This window comes from Lolium perenne, chromosome 2, assembly GCF_019359855.2.
Source record: "Lolium perenne isolate Kyuss_39 chromosome 2, Kyuss_2.0, whole genome shotgun sequence".
NCBI lineage: Eukaryota > Viridiplantae > Streptophyta > Magnoliopsida > Poales > Poaceae > Lolium > Lolium perenne.
In genome coordinates, this window is record NC_067245.2 from 12,788,829 (window position 1) to 12,794,894 (window position 6,066).

General features: G+C 44.7%; 1 non-coding gene across 1 annotated transcript; it reads left to right on the forward strand.

Annotated features, from left to right (window-relative positions):
- The first annotated feature begins 4,993 nt into the window (after positions 1-4,993).
- On the forward strand, positions 4,994-5,104 carry LOC127337327 (small nucleolar RNA SNORA5). Its single transcript, XR_007873738.1, has one exon. It is a non-coding gene; the product is annotated as a small nucleolar RNA SNORA5 (small nucleolar RNA).
- Positions 5,105-6,066: the final 962 nt, after the last annotated feature.

Below are 6,066 nucleotides of genomic sequence, written 5' to 3' on the forward strand. Positions count from 1 at the left end.
TGTTTTTGTTTGAATAAAATGGATCCTAGCATTCATTGTGTGGGAGAGAGACACGCTCCGCTGTTGCATATGGACAAATATGTCCTTAGGCTTTACTCATAGTATTCATGGCGAAGGTTGAATCTTCTTCGTTAAATTGTTATATGGTTGGAATCGGGAAATGCTACATGTAGTAATTCTAAAATGTCTTGAATAATTTGATACATTGCAATTGTTGTGCTCATGTTTAAGCTCTTGCATCATATACTTTGCACCTATTAATGAAGAAACACCTAGAGCTTGCTAAATTTGGTTTGCATAATTGGTCTCTCTAAAGTCTAGATAATTTCTAGTATTGAGTTCTGAACAACAAGGAAGACGGTGTAGAGTCTTATAATGTTTACAATATGTCTTTTATGTGAGTTTTGCTGCACCGGTTCATCCTTGTGTTTGTTTCAAATAAACCTTGCTAGCCTAAACTTTGTATCGAGAGGGAATACTTCTCATGCATCCAAAATCCTTGAGCCAACCACTATGCCATTTGTGTCCACCATACCTACCTACTACATGGTATTTCTCCGTCATTCCAAAGTAAATTGCTTGAGTGCTACCTTTAAATTTCCATCATTCGCCTTTGCAATATATAGCTCATAGGACAAATAGCCTAAAAACTATTGTGGTATTGAATATGTACTTATGCACTTTATCTCTTATTAAGTTGCTTGTTGTGCGATAACCATGCTCCTGGGGACGCCATCAACTTTTTGTTGAATATCATGTGAGTTGCTATGCATGTTTGTCTTGTCTGAAGTAAGGGCGGTTTTCACAATCAAATGGTTTGAGTATGCATACTGTTAGAGAAGAACATTGGGCCGCTAACTAAAGCCATGAATCATGGTAGAAGTTTCAGTTTGGACATAAAACCTCAATCTCTTATGAGAATATTAACTGTTGTTGAATGCTTAAGCATTAAAAGAGGAGTCCATTATCTGTTGTCTATGTTGTCTCGGTATGGGTGTCTAAGTTGAAGAATGATCAAAAGCGAGAAATCCAATGCGAACTTTCTCCTTAGACCCTTGTACAGGCGGCATAGAGGTACCCTTTTGTGACACTTGGTTGAAACATATGTTATGCAATGATGATCAGTGTTAACCCAAGCTAATTAGGACAAGGTGCGGGCACTATTAGTACACTATGCATGAGGCTTGCAACTTGTAAGATATAATTTACATGATACATATGCTTTATTACTACCGTTGACAAAATTGTTTCATGTTTTCAAAACCAAAGCTCTAGCACAAATATAGCAATCCATGCTTCCCTCTGCGAAGGGCCTTTCTTTTACTTTTATGTTGAGTCAGTTCACCTATCTCTCTCCACCTCAAGAAGCAAACACTTGTGTGAACTGTGCATTGATTCCTACATACTTGCATATTGCACTTGTTATATTACTTTACATTGACAATATCCATGAGATATACATGTTATAAGTTGAAAGCAACCGCTGAAACTTAATCTTCCTTTGTGTTGCTTCAATACCTTTACTTTGATTTATTGCTTTATGAGTTAACTCTTATGCAAGACTTATTGATGCTTGTCTTGAAGTACTATTCATGAAAAGTCTTTGCTTTATGATTCATTTGTTTACTCATGTCATTACCATTGTTTTGATCGCTGCATTCATTACATATGCTTACAATAGTATGATCAAGGTTATGATGGCATGTCACTCCAGAAATTATCTTTGTTATCGTTTACCTGCTCGGGACGAGCAGGAACTAAGCTTGGGGATGCTGATACGTCTCCGACGTATCGATAATTTCTTATGTTCCATGCCACATTATTGATGATATCTACATGTTTTATCCATACTTTATGTCATATTTATGCATTTTCCGGCACTAACCTATTAACGAGATGCCGAAGAGCCAGTTGTTGTTTTCTGCTGTTTTTGGTTTCAGAAATCCTAGTAAAGAAATATTCTCGGAATTGGACGAAATCAACGCCCAGGGTCCTAATTTTGCACGAAGCTTCCAGAAGACCGAGGGGGAAAGGAAGTGGGGCCACGAGGCGCCGCCACAACAGGGCGGCGCGGCCTAGGTCTTGGCCGCGCGGCCCTGGTGTGTGGGGCCCTCGTGTGGCCCCCCGCGTTGCCCTTCCGCCTACTTAAAGCCTTCGTCGCGAAACCCCCAGTACCGAGAGCCACGATACGGAAAACCCATCGAGACGCCGCCGCCGCCAATCCCATCTCGGGGATTCAGAGATCGCCTCCGGCACCCTGCCGGAGAGGGGAATCATCTCCCGGAGGACTCTTCACCGCCATGGTCGCCTCCGGAGTGATGAGTGAGTAGTTCACCCCTGGACTATGGGTCCATAGCAGTAGCTAGATGGTTGTCTTCTCCTCATGTGCTTCATTGTCGGATCTTGTGAGCTGCTTAACATGATCAAGATCATCTATCTGTAATTCTATATGTTGTGTTTGTCGGGATCCGATGGATAGAGAATACTATGTTATGTTGATTATCAATCTATTACCTATGTGTTGTTTATGATCTTGCATGCTCTCCGTTATTAGTAGAGGCTCTGGCCAAGTTTTTACTCTTAACTCCAAGAGGGAGTATTTATGCTCGATAGTGGGTTCATGCCTCCATTAAATCTGGGACAGTGACAGAAAGTTCTAAGGTTGTGGATGTGCTGTTGCCACTAGGGATAAAACATTGATGCTATGTCCGAGGATGTAGTTATTGATTACATTACGCACCATACTTAATGCAATTGTCTGTTGTTTGCAACTTAATACTGGAAGGGGTTCGGATGATAACCTGAAGGTGGACTTTTTAGGCATAGATGCATGCTGGATAGCGGTCTATGTACTTTGTCGTAATGCCCAATTAAATCTCACAATACTCATCGTATCATGTATGTGCATTTCATGCCCTCTCTATTTGTCAATTGCCCGACTGTAATTTGTTCACCCAACATGCTATTTATCTTATGGGAGAGACACCTCTAGTGAACTGTGGACCCCGGTCCATTCTTTTACATCGAATACAATCTACTGCAATACTTGTTTTACTGTTTTCTGCAGACAATCATCATCCACACTATACATCTAATCCTTTGTTACAGCAAGCCGGTGAGATTGACAACCTCACTGTTTCGTTGGGGCAAAGTACTTTGGTTGTGTTGTGCAGGTTCCACGTTGGCGCCGGAATCCCTGGTGTTGCGCCGCACTACATCCCGCCGCCATCAACCTTCGACGTGCTTCTTGGCTCCTCCTGGTTCGATAAACCTTGGTTTCTTTCTGAGGGAAAACTTGCTACTGTCTGCATCATACCTTCCTCTTGGGGTTCCCAACGGACGTGTGCTGTACATGCCATCAGATATCTAGTTGAGATACCACTTGGCTCTTTCTTCCATTTTAGTGCCGATGATTAGAATGTTTGGTCACCTATACGCCGCAATATACTTTGTAGACGCCCCCCCTTTCCCCGGCCACCGTTCCGTGAACGAGTCCTTGACGAGACAACAACGCCGACCTGCCTCTCCGGCGCAGAACCACGCCAGTCCCAGCCGCCTCCCTTGTGGCCGCGTCTCATGCGCTCTGCGCTTTTCTCCATGCCTGGACCACGATTGGACACACCGATGGAATAATGCTAATTGCCATCACCACTATCGTCAGACTCCACAGGTGTAGAGTACTTTGCAGCAGATGCTACTTTTCTTCTCTCGCCGTCCAGTGAACGAGTCCTTGATGCAAAGACCGTGCCGGCCTCCCTAGCATCATGCCGACCCCTGTTGCCGCGCTTCAGGCCGTGTCTCCCGCGCCCTGCACTCTTCGCCTTCTTGCCCGGTGAACCAATAGACTGATCGTTGGAATAAGGAAGCCGATGACGGCCGATCGCAATCTAATCTTGCGTCCGGCCGTCATCGGTTTCCTTATTCCAACGATCAGTCTATTGGTTCACCGGGCAAAAAGGCGAATAGTGTAGGGCGCGGGACACACAGCCTGAAGCGCGGCAACACGGGCCGGCATAATGCTGGGCAGGCCGACACGGTCTTTGCATCAAGGACTCGTTCACTGGACGGCGAGGGAAGAAAAGTAGCATCTGCTGCAAACTGCTATGCACCTGTGGAGTCTGGCGATGGTGATGGCGATTATCATTATTCCCCCGGTAAGTCCAATCGTGGTCCGGCCATGGAGAAGAGCGCAGGAGACGCGACCACAAGGGAGGCGGCTGGGACTGCCGTGGTTCTGCGCCGGAGAGGCAGATCGGCGTTGTTGTCTCGTCAAGGACCCGTTCACGGAACGGCGGCCGGGGAAAGGGGGCCCTTCTGCAAATTATACTGCGGCGTATAATACAACTATGGTTTCTGACCATAGTATTTGTGTTGACCAACAATGTATGAGGCACTTATTCTATTTTGTCATTCCGTTTGCTTTGGTATTTTCAAAATGCCGATGATTAAAATGTTTGGTCACCGTACACTTGGGGGTGACGTAAGTGAGCCTGGTAGGATAGCACAAATATCAATCTCTTGTGCATCAGCTTGGTCTCACTTACGCCATCCCTGAATGTTAATATTTGTGTTGACCAACAATGTATGAGGCATTTATTCCATTTCTCTTGTGCATCGGACTTGTTGGTCTCACTTTCTTCCATTTTAATCATACTAGGAACCGGATGAAAACCCCGATGCAAGCGAGCCTGGTGGGTAGAGAGGAGGGAGCAAAGGAGGAACCGGATGAAGACTACTTTGTATCTAGAAATTGTGAAATTTGTATGAATTAAGAGTTGTATGCAAAATATTTGACACTTGCCACTATATATGTATCTCGATCGGGCTCTAAGTACCATGATGATGATGTATAATGTTGCTATGTTATATGTGTCCATATTATATCTGTCTATCTATCTATATTATACCTGTATACTGTGTACAAAACCTGTATAAAACCGGTATAATACACCAGGGAGCATAAAATCGAGTATACCTGTACATTGTTCTGTGGTGCACCAAAATAGAATTCAGTGGCGCACCTATTTCTGTGGCGCAGCTGGTTCATATGCGCCACAAAACACTTTAATTCTGTGGCGCATGGTCCGGTGCGCCACAGAAACCCTATTTTTGTGGCGAAGTTTCTGTGGCGCACCGCCCGTGCGCCACATAATCATGTTTTCGTGCGCCACTGATGAGGCTTTTCCTACTAGTGATGTAGAAGATCCCAGACATGATCATGATCACAATGTAGAAGATCCTGGACCTGATGAGGAAGATCAAGACGGAGGTCATCGTGATGATCATGAAGATGAAGACGATGGACCATCATCGATGGACTGGGTGCAGGACCCTCATCTTCAAGAGCTGCTTCTCAAGCAGACAAGTAACGCAAGAGCTGCGTCTCAAGTAGAAAGATAATGTATACTCGGTGTATGTGGCCAAGTGCCCTCGGGCCAGGGCTTTGTTGATAGCACCGTCGGGCAGAAGATCTTCCTGCGGTATGATGACATCTTCGCTATGTAAAACAGTTATCCACTGCACTACACCTTCATTCGCCTATACTCGCTCAGTATGGCGATGCGGATCATTAGAAACAAGACACCGGGCATCGCGATAGCCGACCCCTTCTACATGCTTACCATCCACTTGGCCAGCGCTGGGGACCGGAAAGTCGCGAGTGAATACCTCCAAGGCTTCTTTCTGGCGAACCAGAAGAAGGATAACATCCTCATGCCTTACTTTCCCGAGTAAGTCATCCCCTCACCGTCTTAACATATGATTTTTTTAAAATTTCGATCGTCCTGTTCTTAAACTTTATGTGTTCTTCGCAGAGATAATATATGCACACTCATATCCATATGCCCAAGACATTCCATGGCCACATATTTCGATGCGGACAGTAAGTCGAGCACAAACTGTATACATATCAAGAGTGTATTTGATGATGCTCTCAATGGTTATGTCAAAGCTAAGGCCTCATGGAGACGCAAAATTCTAGGTACGGCAAGCACGTGTTCAAACACGTAACAAAGTTCCCATGTGTCAAGAAGCCTCGTTCCAATAAGAAGGATGCCTACTACTCCG